General features: G+C 41.3%; 1 protein-coding gene across 1 annotated transcript in view; it reads left to right on the plus strand.

Annotated features, from left to right (window-relative positions):
* Window positions 1-9,717: 9,717 nt before the first annotated feature.
* Enpp6 (ectonucleotide pyrophosphatase/phosphodiesterase 6) overlaps window positions 9,718-13,750 on the plus strand; it is a 260,235-nt gene continuing 256,202 nt past the window's right edge. The window contains exon 1 of the mRNA XM_013513095.1: window positions 9,718-12,001. The gene's annotated coding sequence lies outside the window, so the exon portion shown is untranslated. The remainder of the gene's footprint in view (window positions 12,002-13,750) is intronic.

Raw genomic sequence — 13,750 nt, forward strand, 5'->3', positions numbered from 1 at the left:
TGTCTGGAGACAGTTAAGTACTGAAGATAATACAGCACTGTCAGTAAGGCTGTGAAGCTTGCTTAAAACAGAAAAATGCTTAAAATACTTCTGAGAAAGGTTTCTACATGATATTTGCCATGAATATAGAGAATAAGTAAGTTATGCAATGCCTAGGGTCCACATGATAAAGAAAAACACATGATGGGACATCCGATGAACCCAAGCCGCAGACTTCGTTGTTGTCACTTAGAGGAAGTACTAGGGACATGTGCTTCACTTGGTTGGCATCTGTATGAGTTGATAAGGTTTTATGATGGGTTTGGCTGTATGCTGTGTTTAAGTAGCAAGTTCAGGGTAACTGCCCTTGAAACAATCGTTTCCATTCTCTGCAGCCAGTACCTGGGTCACTTCCTTGATAACGAAGCTCATTGCACAGCTGCAAATTGTGAATTTGGCGACAGGCACTTCTACCCAGCTGTGAGATTGGGAGTACCCAGCATGCACCTGGATACCAAGGGCTCCCAGAAAGCCATTTGAAAGTCTAAATAAATTCATCCTCAACCAGAGCACTTCCATGTTCAGATGGAGTAACTGCCAAAAGCAGTGTTTAGTCTATTTAAACATATTTCTAGAGAAGAAGAAATATACATGAGTGGATAAGAGCCACAAATTCTGTGGACATCAAAATCCTAAAATAATATCCTCCTCCCAAATGTACAGTGCATTCTACTCTGTTTAGCCACTACTGAGAGGCATTTTAGGAATGAGAAAGATCAGTGATTTGATTTCAGAATTCTCAGTCTTCAAACTTGTGCTTTTGGAAGTACTTTGCATGTGAATGAAAAAAGCGCTAAGCCTCAGATGGCTTCCTGCACATAAATCTGAGACATGGAACATTAGATTCTCCATGTGCTTGAGGCCATTCTGTGAGTACTGAATTCATTAGGCTTTGAAAGCCCCCTGTTATTCTAGCTTTGGACAAACAGACCCAGATAAAAGGAGGGAAATAAGAACGCCTACTCTTCTGCCAAATTTCTACTGAAGAGAAACAAAAGCCTAGGAAAAGATTGGCAAACAAGATAGCCAAGCCGTGTCCCGGACGCACAGAGGTTGGATAGCCCGTGCCTCAACGCCCATTTTGGTTAGGAGAGAGAGTGGAAGCAGAACCTGGTTTTTGGTGAGTGATGTTGAGCCCCCTGCCTTATCCTGAGACTCCATCCGTGGCACATCCAGGGCCAGGATGATCAGCCAGGGGACAGGAGCTGACCTGCCTAGGCTGTGGCAGCTGCTTCCCCTCTGTGTCGAGGCTGCAGTGCTCCCTAAGGTATCATAGGTGTTTCCCTCTCCCGTGGGGCTGTAAGCGTCTTCTGGTGGTGTCTCAGCCACATTCACATCTCAACAAGTAGAACAAGGTAAGGGCCCCACTAGGCAGTCGCTGTCAGGATCTCCTTCTCCCCGAGCGTTACCATCCCCACTGTCAAGAGAACAGGCTGCAGGCTTCAGGTGTGCCTTTTAGCAGGGAGGCCAGCTGCAGACCTGGGCAGGAGAGCCCTGGCTGTGCGAAGCTTCAGGTCAGCAGATGCAGAATGACGATGAATGGATGAATGTGCCCTCCCTAGGCTCCCAGGCTTTTGGGACACCGCCCCCCTCCAGCCCCAATGGACATTGGAACAACCCCTTGCCCAGAACTGGACATTGCTGACTCTGCTGTGAGGACAAGAGAGGGTTCCGCAGTGGTTAGTGGCCACACTAACAACAGGTGCAGAGGCCCTGTCTCTCGACTTCTGAAAATAGTGCCTGGAAGGAAGTGGTCAGGCCTAATAGCTGGTTTTAACAAAAATGTTAGGTCTGTCCAAGAACCTGGGTTATGCTGTGTGGAAGACTCAAGATACAGGGCACTGCGGTGTTCACATAGTCTGACGAGAGCATGTGCGGAGCCCTTTGACCAAGTTTCTTCAGAAGAAAAGCACTTTGTGTGCTTTGTTCCTCTAAGCAAGCTGCCCTTGGGGGTTTGGTCTGTTTCTCCATATCTGCTTTGTAAACTTGTTCAGACGGAGACTGCTGGCACTGGGGAATGCATTGTGCTGGGATTGCGCAAGTGCCGCTCAGTTAACCCGTTCTGGTCTGCGCTAGAGGAGCACCCCTGTCAGATGCAACAGTCTTGTCACAAAAAAGGTTGATTTTAGCAACCCAACTGTGTTTGCAGGTGCAAAGAAAAAATACTCAGAGCAGTGGCATCGCTAAGTTGCAGTTTTGGTTGAGAAAAATGTTTTCAAATCTAAATACCCAAATATCTGTCCCCATGAATCATCAGAGAACAAGAATAGCCAAAGTGTCCCTCTGCCCGAAGCTTAGATCGTGTGTCTGAAAGTGCTCTTTTTCTCCAAATTCTCTCTAAGGTGCTGGTTCAAAGGCTCTGACACTTTGAATCCAGGTGTTATACTGGGACGTATTGCTGGAGTTTCAGGGTAATGATAGCAGCTAAGTAGGGTGATTTCCTTATGGGTAGTGATGCGCAAGCCTGTATTCATTCCTAAAAGTAACACTGACAGATTTTCTCCCAGCAGTACTTCTCCAGTGCTGTTACTCAAGAGCTCACCTTTATTTGTAGTATAGTTTTTCTCTGGGAAGTGTCATGTGTTTCACCTAACTGAAATACAGGCGAGATTTCATTGGCTCGGCTTTAAAATATTCATTATCCAGGCAAATGAAATTTTTAGTAAAAAAATGCAGAATACAGCTCAAAGTCATGCTCATATTTTACCTGGTAGTTATAGGGATCACATCCCGCATGGCTGTGGTAAGGGAAGGAAGCCATAGGCTGTACAGATTCGTGTTTTCAAGTATTCATTTGCAAGGATGATTAAAATTAATAGAATTCTAAGTGCCTTTCTCATGAGTCATAGCTCCTGATTTTATTCAAGTGACCAATATCTTGATTTGCCCAGGAACGAAATGTTGTTAGGATGTGGGACTTTCATGCTAAAACCTGGAACAGCTCAGGAAAACTGGAAGGAGTTTGCTGTCCTAAATAGAATGGTGAGATTAGGGGATGCGTGTCATTTTGTGCTCTCTGTGGATATTAAAAACCCAGATAAAAGCTTCATGAGGAGGTATTATCAAGGGTATTTCATTGATGATTTTATTACTAATAATTTAATTTAGTAGGAGCATTTTATTAAGAAAAATAGATTTAATTCATTCAACACCAATGAATTGCTGCTATTTGCCAGTACTGTTCTAATTGTTAGAGAGTTGTACAGAAGTGAACAGAGCCTTTCTTCTAATGGAGTTTAAATTCTCATGGGGGGGCATTCAACCAATAAATAAAAATAATCATTGGGTGACTCTAGATGCTGTGGAGAAAAATGAAGCAGGATAAGGAGGCTAGAGGAAGATATTCAAAGCTTTCAATTCAGTGTTCACAGGATTAATTGCAGGGTTGGCAGTTGCAAATCCAGCAGTTAGAGGCAAAGGAGGAAAACGGTATGTATCAGCAGGGCTCAGTTGCAGGAAACAAAAACCACGGCAGCTATTTTAAGCAGAAAGGCATTGACTAGAGAGAGGCAGGTGTTTGCAGCATTGCTGGGAAGGCTGGAGGAGCCAGCTTCTGGGTTGCTTGCACCTCTGCCACCACTATGAAGGCAGGACATTAGGATCTGTCATTGGAGGCATGGCTTCTGAGATCTGCTCATCAGAAAGTTCCTGTTGCCCCCACCTTAACTATCTCTTGCAGCCCACGAAGTTGGGTTTAATGAATGGACACTGAGACATTATGAAGTCCCGCCACCTCCACAAACCACCTTCACTTCATGGCTACAGCCAAGTCAGCAGAAAGGTGGCTTCTGCTTTAGCTCTGACTTCTGAACTTCTCATAAGTACATTTCCTTGGCTGAACCTAATTTGCAGTTAGAAGTCAGCTGCAAGTCAGACTGGGAAATATAGTTCTAGGAGGTGTCATGTAGAACCATAATGTGGTAAATGATTCAAATTTTGAAAAATAATACAGTAAAAGACACATTGCCATTAGCCTCTCTCAGAATATTTCCTCTCTCTTTAAACACACCCCCCATCATTCTTCCCACATTCTTGCAGTTTTGGAAGTCAGATGTTCTGAGTATCTTTAGTTGTGCTGTCGTGGATGCCAAAACATTTACCTTTCACGGTCATTTTGACTCTGAAGGGTAGCCAGAAGTTGCTATGTCAGATCTGGCAAATAAGTGAATGAGGACATGTTTTTATGAGGCCGCCTTTCTGTTGGATGGCACTTAGCGGCAGTGTTCACTATGTTTTTGATACCACTTCCTATAGATACCCACAAAATAAGACTTCCAGAACAGCTTCTCAATGTATCAAAAGTGGTGGGTTAAATGTGTTAGAAGTGAGGGGGAATGTTTTGAGGGAAATTAATAGCATGGAATAAAGTATTTACTTAAACATTCACTGTACATTCCGAGTACACTGCGTACATTTCCAGCCTGTGCAGCAGCAGAGGCCACGCTAGAAGGAGGTGGGAAGGGGTGCGGAGATATTCAGGACACTCATCACACCTCAAGGATCCATGCCTTGCCAAGAATACCGGAGGGAGTAAACAAATCCAAGGTAAGACTAGCTGGACAATGGCGTCTTCATCCCACACTCTCAGTGTTCATGGAAAGGCAACATTGCCTAGTGGGAACACAGTAGGCTTTTGAAATAAATTGGCCTGTGTTCAGTTCTCAATTACTTGCGAATGCCTTTAGGCAAATCTCCTATCTTTAAGAAGCATTTTCTTTATATATCAAGCGGGTATAAAGACATTCTTTGCAAAGTTGTTATAAGAATTTAATGTTGTTGAAATATGGGGCACATTGTAGGTACTCATATCAGTCCTGCAATCTGTATATATAATAGATAAGATCCATATTTTGAAGTGTTGATTGCAAATTACCCACTGTCTTTCAGACTTATATTAATCCAAGGGTTCAGCTGAGGAGCCCAGATCTGAAACATGGGACTCCAATTTGTATAAGCTGAAACTTGCACCTCGTTAAGGGCTGGCCTTTATTGAGCAAGCCCAATCCTAATACTGAGTGGGCCTAAAGGAACTAGAGAACTTACTCTTCCAGTAAAAGCTGAAGGAGACCAAAACCTGCCAGTACATTTATTTTTAAACAGCATCAATTCAAATAAAAGTTTGAAGTATCTTATAAAATCACCAGGTGGATTTAACTTTTGATGATGGAAGTGAGTTTCATTTGCTTTATTCTGGGTCAGAGATACAATTTCCATTGTACATAAGTGTGTACTATAATTCCCACCAGGTTCATGGGATGCAGGACCTTTTAGCTCAGAAATTTTGAAACTTGCAATATTTCAACATACTTATAAGATAGAGCACAAAACTCCTAAGCTTTCATACTTTCTTGATATCTAAAGGAACTTTATCCTGGCTCATGGATAAGGCAAGGAAACGTGTGTTGCAGGTGCTTTTTCAGAGCCTAAGCACATGCCAGGTGTCATGTTGAGGGGCAGCTATGGCCTTTGTCTAAATAAATTCATTAATATGAAAGCTGAGGAATTTTGTGGGAAAAGAGCTAGAAGAATGTGCTGGAGACTAAAGCCTCATTAGAAAGTCTAGCCCGAGGGTGTGACCAGCTGGAGCCAATTAGATCTTGAAGGTGGAAGGGGCTTCACCCCTTCTCAGCAACTGACACTGCTGCTACCGCCCATAAAGACGTTTGCCCACAGTGAGAGGTTTACATGCTTTGGAGAGAGAATAGCTGAGGGCATACAAAGCTGTCACTCCATGTCTCAGTCACCTTTCTTAAGTGACACTTTCTGTAGCATTTTCTCAGTGGACGGAGCCTGGGCAACAGATCAAGCAGATAATGAAAACTACCCTGGAGATGGCAATGGCAGGTGGACAAGAGATGTTCTTTCTTTATTTTTTGGTACCAGGAATCGAACTCAGGACCTTGCACTTGCCAGGCAGGCACTTGTGACACTGAGCTATCTCACCAGCCAAAAGAGAGGTTCTCGTCACCCATTTTGGAGTAAGACTGCATCAGCTGACATTATGGTCTGAATGTTTCGATCCCCTATCCCCCAAATTCTTATATGGAAACCTAATTCTCAATGCAATAGTATTAAGAAGTAGAACTTTTGAGAACTGATTAGGTCGTAAAATTAATGCCCCTATAAAAGAGGCCCAGGGAGGCTTGTTAGCCCTTTCTACTATGTAAGGCTGCACATAAGGTACAATCTATGAGGACAGGGCCCTCTCTAGACACTGAATCTGTCAGCACATTAATCCTGGGCCTCTCGGGCTCCAGAACTGTGAGCGATAAATGTCTGTTATTTATAAATTGCCCAGTCTAAGATTTTTTTTCTAGCAGCTACACTGACTAAGACAGTAGAGCAAGCAAAAGCCTTAGTTAAAGAAGGAGAATTTGACTAAAGGCAGCAAGGCGGTATGACAGGCAGCTGGCCCAGGGCTATCGCAGTTTCAAAGCTAGGGAAGAAGTATGCGTAGTGACTGAGACACAAAGGCAGACCTAGAGACCTAGAGGTGGAAGGGGCCTTGGGAATGGATGGCTGATGGATCCCTGAGGACACATAAGATGGACTTTCAAGTTTAGGGACAACTAATAAACAAATTAACCTGACATCATGTATACCCACAGAGGCGGAAACGCTGGGACATTGAAACTATAATTGGATAATGAAGCATAGGTTTTTTATTATGACCTGATTCCTATGAGGTAAAAAAAAAATAATACCCCTTTCATTTCTTCAAGAAACTTTCAAAATTTGTTCTCGTTCTCTTCCTTCTGTCTTTCCTTTCCCTGCCAGTTCTGTAGGGACCTCCACCTTTTTTCTATGTATCAGGCAAATGAGATATGACACGAGTTAGTCACTATCTTCATTTCTTCATACAGCATATGATACTCCCAACTTAAAGGAGAAGGGGTTTATTTGGGCTCCTGTGTTCAGTTCATAGTACACTGGGTCCAGGGCAGGAAGGCATGACAGAGGGCACACTGAAGGGAAAACTACTCACATCACGGTGTCCAGGAAGAAGAGAGTACCGTGGAGGGTACACCCTGCCGTCTCACACCCCAAGCACCTGCCTCTCCCACCAGGCCCAACTTCCTGACTGCACGCTCAGCTGTAGCACCCCCATGATTCAATGACCCTTCAAAAGCCCCATCTTTGAGCTCATGAGGCTTCGGAAAACATTTCCAGTTATAAATCTTAACAATGATTTTGTATCCAGCCAAGCCGGCCTTCAAATATCAAGATAAAAGGAAAACAGTCGCACCATGTAATGACTCAAGGAATACTGTACAGATGTGCAGTGTGTTCTTCAAGATGATGAGCTTTGTCCATCCAAGAGATAACTGGGAAAATTTAGCAAAAATTCTGGTAGTGGAAACATAGTTTATGACGTAATTCTATTGCATAGTGAAAATTTAATACATTTAATTGTTGTGGGACTATGGGTTGAAGAGTAGTAGGTATACACTATGCTCTGGAAAGGTACAATTTACGAGGGAGGGAAGGAAGAAGAGAGTGAAGAGATGGGACCCACAAAGTAGAAAGGAGAGTAGTATGACTGACAGTTATACAGATAATAGGTCAGCCACAAGATTACAAATGGACATACCAGGCTATAAAATGTTCAGTAATATGGGGATTTTGAGTGCTATAAATAAATGCAAAGATAATCACTGGAACAAACGTACTAACATCTTGAAATTCCACAAGAAATGAAAAAAATAGCAAATAAAATGTGCCAATTAAAGAAGGAAATATAAGCATAGCACATGCATAATTACAAATTGAAATGACACTTGGGGCTGAACGTATGAGTCGGATCAATAAACAGAATGGATTTAACTGGCTTCTCTACTTTTCTTGTTGTAATGACAGTTGAGCCAATTTTCAGGTGAGCCCATCAGGCTAAAGCTGACCCTGTACTCTGCTCTCAAACGCAGTCACTCGAAGGCCCAAAATGTTTTTCAAAGGGCAAAAATATACCAAGAAAACAGAAACAAGAAGGTGGAATAGTGATTCTTATATCAGACAAGTAAATTTTAAGCCAAAAAATTTTAAGTGAGACGATGAGTACGGTATAATGCTGAAAATCGTGATTCATAAGGAAGCACAATAATTATGAATATGCACCAAATAATACAACAACTACTGAGAGGGAACAGAAATCACATGAGAAGAAAACAGAAATACCTGAAAACACATTAATAATAGGAAACTTCAAAATACTATACTTAGTACATGACAAGTTGAATGCAAGGAAAGTAGAGATATGAGTCGAAACAATTTAATCAGTAATAAGGTAGGACATATGTATATCCAGTAGTAGAAAATGTGTGTTCTTTTCAAATGCACAAGGATCATTTTGACAAATTAATCATATATTCATATTAACATTTGCATTAAATTAACCAGGATAGATCTGACAGACCTCTGTTTTAATTCTGTGTTGCGCTGTGATCTTATCTGGTGATAAGATCAGTTCCCACTTTAATGTGTGATTAAATCTGAGAGTTGGCCAGTAATACTGCTCTCTTACCTGAACTTTTGCAGATGCAGCGTACTATTATCTCCCTTTTAAGCACAGCATATGGGATGATTATAAGTGAAATGTGCTTTTTGGCAAGAGTGTAGGGGTAGATAGTTCCTTTGGATCCCTAGGTCCTGTTAGGTACTGGATACATCTGTTCCTGCAGGACACTCACCTGCCATCAGATGTGTCTGTGATCTGTGCTGAGCCCTGTCTGATCAATGTCATCATATTGCTATTCAGCAGGGTCCATGGAAAACATGGGAAATGAAAGGCTACTTGCACATTAAATATGTGCAGAAAACAAAAGCTAAGAAATCCTCCCTTAGAACATATACAAAGTACAGAATTCTGGCTCTTCTGTAGTTTCATCATTTATTGTAGCACATGCACCCACAACTATTTACTTAGTAATTCCTTTTTCTTTTACAATAAACAGTTTTGACAATAGTGAGCTTTTTAAAATGCACATTAAGTAAAAAATTATTACCACCTTTTAAATTCTCAAGTTGATGACAAATACATAATTTACACAAAGTGTTTGTAGACATTTTCCATCCCACAAGGAAGGAGCTATAGTGCTGTCACTGACCACAAGACAATCTGAAAACATGGGGACAAAACCTGCTAAAGAACTGTCACAATCTCTCTTAATAGTTAGTCATTATTTAAGAAGGCTGTGATAAAGAATGACTATTTAATGTAAGTAGATCTGACGGTGAATTTACATAAACCTGTGAAGCAATGATAGCTTTTTATTTAAATCTGTTCTTCTAAATGCATTTTTAAAAATTTTCAGTAGTGGCTCCTGATTGAAGGGTTGGTGGTGCTAGCAGGATAAATAGTGCATGGAAAAGTCCAGGTCCTCACTGTGCCACACAGAGACATTCAGCAATGTTAAAAAAAAATGAGGCTTTTTCCTATAAAAGTAATCACCCCGAAGCTGGTAATAGTGACACAAACCTGTAATCCCCATACTTGAGAGGTTGAGGCAGGAGAGTCCCAAGTTCAAGGTCATAGAAATTTTCTATATAGGGTACATAGAAAATTAAAGACCAGCCTGGACTACTTATCTACTTTGAAGGACAAATATATATATATATATATATATATATATATATATATATAACAAAACTAGAAAAGAAAGAAAGAAAAAGAAAGAAAAAGAACCCACCCTGAGTATGTAAGCTATAGTTCAAAGCTTGCACGCCAGAAATGAGAGGAAAGTGTTTCTAGCTGTCTTAATAAAGATGTTAAAGGTGTTTCTCTTTACTCTCCTGCAAACAAGTACAGCTCAGGCAGTGCAGCTAAGGTAAGAGGTGAGGAGCAGAAGCCTAGTTTCCCGAGGGCTTTGTCTCAAGCTGCCAGTGCATTTGCAAGGCTGCAGAGGCCAGCAGTGGCAGCTGAGTGCACAAGACATAGAGGGTGTGTTCATCCTCCCTTTGGGGCTCGCTGTGGGCCACTGAGCTTCCCCAGGGTGATTTCCAGAGTTTTGCAAATTCCTTCCAGACACCTGCAAGTTGGTTTGGTTTGGTTCTGTCCTTCTGTATAGACTCTTACCATGTATTTCCAGATGGGGGGACTTTTCCTTTTAAAGGACTATGGGAGAATTGTTTCAGAGGCAGCAAAGCAAAACTCTTAGTGGTAAAACAGGAAGGGAGGGGCTTTTGTGTGTGAGAACTTTAAACCACCATAAAAAGGTTGTTTGCTTTATTACTTTATCACAAAGAAGGAACAAAACTCACCACAAGCAAAAATAACCACATGCATGAACATACAAAACTGCAAAATACTTTTATAGGATTAGTTCTTAATTCCTTTATTAGCTTCAGGTTGGTGTTTCACAACGGCTATATGTCATTACTAATTCAGATGAGGTTCAAAGCCCTGGAAAAGAGAACCGTCCTTTCTTAGCACAGCCATGAAAATACGCATTTGCTCATGAGCCGTCAAGAAATGAAGTCTGATCTAGAAGAAATTAGCCTAATGGCAGTTCAGGCAGGAAGCTTAAAATAAGCTTAACCATTGTCTTCTTCCTTTTTAGATTGGTTTTCTCTCCAAGCTGTGATTTGAACTCTCTTATCACTAGAGTTGGAGCTGGAGGGGGAGGTCTGATGACAGGAAGGCAAGCCATACACACAGCTTTTGAGCTGATGGATACCGCTGCAGCTCTGCAGGCTAAACGAAATTCTTAAAGTTTTGTGACTTTTGAAAACTGCCATATTTCCTCCAGCTTTAGTCTTACATTATGTTTTCACATGTTAGCATTTACAAGATTGGGATGTCAAATCCTGTTGCCAGCTGCTGAGCAGGGGAGTGAGGTGCTAATACAGTTGGCACTGCCTGGGGCCATATAAATCTCAGCCAGCTTTACAGAAGTATGTTTTTCCCACTTCTGTTTTGTTATTTGCATTGGTGGCATTATGTTGTTAATTTAGGTTCAGGTGTCTAATTTTCACTGAAAATATCTTCACAAATATTACACTGCTTTATTGTATCAAAAGAAAAGTCACCATGTGTGCATAAGATTGCCTGGAATATTATGTTCCAAGCATTGAACTGTTGGTCTTCATCACAGTGAGTAAATGAAACAATTTCCAAAGCTAGAGGAAATTGGTATGAGCTCTTCATGTGTCATAATAAAAGCTTGTTATTCAGGGCCCAATCCATCAAATTCTTCTGGGGATGTTTGTAAGAAGCTCCTTCCGAGTTATTTTTTTAAAAGGAGAAACAAAATTATAAGTTTAACCAAAAAGGAAATGTCAATAAAGCACCAGGATTCTCCATGGTGTCTTCCTATTACACTCTCACTCGTAAATGTGCTCAAGAGGCCAAGCTGCTAAGCGCGACTCAAAAGTGTGACGTCTCCATAAGGCTGTGGATAACATGGTCTCTGATGCCTGGAGTTCAACCATGGTAATGAAAGTAATATATAATGGTGTGGATAAATAAATACTAAGATAGTCTCCATCTACCTCGTCCTTTCTTTTTCTTCCTCTTTCCTCTTTTCTAATCTTCCTTTTTTCCTCTTACTGGAAGGCTGTTATTAGACTGATGGAGCATCTTATAATCAATGAAATCTTAGAATGAGGAAAGAGAACATGTGTCAGGCTGCTTGAGGTCGCCATTGAAAGATGAAGGGATGGATCGGATTTCAATAAGCAAGATGACTGAGTCTTTTTAGAAGACTTTTCATCATGAGATGAAATTACCATTGCAACCAAGGGCAAATAAAAACATCAGCCCCTAGGGCCAAGTTCTTCCAAGTTACTTGGAGCGGAGAGAGAAAGAGGAAATCTTGGGTTTGTGAACACTGCAAGTAGGTTACGTGGGCAGAAAAGTAAGTGGCAGGGTCAAAAGAAGACGAGACAGTGGAGTCTGAGCACTTGGAGTATAAAGTTCAAGATGCAAGAGACCTTGGCCACCTCATTGCTGGACGGCTTCATTTAACAGGTGAGAAAAACAGGCTCATATGGCAGAAACAATCCACAGAACTAGGACTAATTTCCAGATGTTAAATCTGATCTAGAGCTTTTCATCAAGCATGTACTGCCTCAGAGCCTTTGCACCTGTTGTTCCCTTCACCCTGACCATTCTTTCTCTACAAAGCTGTATGATTTTCTTTCACATCTCTCACATTTCTGCTTGAATTTCAGGTTCTCAGTGAGACTTTCTCTGACCATTGTAGGTGAGAACATACCACCCTAAAATATGCCTCCTTGGCATAAAAATTATTTTGAGCAGGTTATTTTGAGAAACTCCAGACACAGGAGAAGCTCAGAAAATAGATTAGAAGTTACCCTTTGGTGGGGGAAATTTGCGTCTATGAGGAAAATATCCTCATGATTTCCTCTCAGTGGCAGAAAAAGAAGAAGGACTCCAAAAATGTAGACACCCTTACCAGTGGAGGAGGCTCTGACAGTGACAAACATAAAAAATCTTGCCCTTGTTTTTGATTATTTTCTGGGCGACCTCGCTACAGCTGTCCCTCCAATACTTTTTCTCTTGTTGCAACTGATGGTGGGTTTCAAAGTCACCTTTCTGAGATTTACTCATTTTCTCTGGTGTCTCCCATGTACAGATAAGGTATTTGTGTTCATAACTTCTGTTTGTTTTTCTCTTGTGAGCCCGTCTTGTTACAGGGATCCTCCTCAGCTAATAAATCACAAAGGTGAAGGAAAAATCACGTTTTCTTTCCCTATCATCCTTATTAATAATTATAAGTTCCTATTCCTGTTGCTCTCTGATCTTCTTTGCATTTTTCCCCATAGAATTTGTTACTAAAGTGCTCTGTAAATTTACTTTTTATTGCCTTTCTGTACCTAGCATCTAAGTTCTCCAGTGTAAGCACTACTAGAGGTAGCTGTTGCTTCTTTGTTTACTGCTCTTTTCTATTTGGGAAATAATTATGATGAAATCTTTCTCCAAAGCATTAAACTTCTCTATAAGAATAGAAGGGAGGAAAAATTACTTTGTCGTTTAGGGCGCATTAATACCACATGAGGGATCTTTTCACCTAGTGTTAATAGAAATCGGAAACCAGGCTGGCAAGTATGAGAACACAGGCAAAGGTTTTAATTGAGAAGGAAGAGAACACTGGAAGGGGCTTCAGCTTAAGGAGAAGAGGTGCGGGGGCATGCACTCCTGAGGAAAGTTAGGCTGGCCTGTGAGCCAAGGAAGGAAGCAATGGGATTGCTGGGGAAGGTTGGGGTCTGGTTGATCATTAGCTCAGTGCTGGTTCTGCGTGGTGACTGTGGACTTATTGCTTAAGGAGAAAATCTGGTTCCCATAGGGGCGATCTCATCCGTCTGTTAAAGCTCTGCTGGAATTCAGAGTGACTGCAATTTTACAGCAATAGCTGGACACTTGTAAGTGCCACTCCAGGGGGTCCAGAACAGCAGGTTGTAAAAGCTGGCAGATGAATGTCCCTAGAAACATTTAAAATACGTTAGTTTCTTTTATCTTGGTGTCTGTCCTCAGTCCTGAGGGGGAATGAGATAGGTTAGGCAAAACTGAAGGCTAATAAACTTTATTTCACTAGTTTTTCAGCTTTTTATTTTTTTTTATTTTTTTATTTTTTATTTTTATTTTTTTTTTTTTTGGTTTTTCTCCGGTACTGGGAACCGAACTCACGACCTTGCGCTTGCCAGGCAGGCACTTTTGCCGCTGAGCTAAATCCCCAGTCCCTATTTCACTAGTTTT

This window comes from Chinchilla lanigera, unplaced genomic scaffold (genome assembly GCF_000276665.1).
Source record: "Chinchilla lanigera isolate Chin_1 unplaced genomic scaffold, ChiLan1.0 scaffold00002, whole genome shotgun sequence".
Taxonomy (NCBI): Eukaryota; Metazoa; Chordata; class Mammalia; order Rodentia; family Chinchillidae; genus Chinchilla; species Chinchilla lanigera.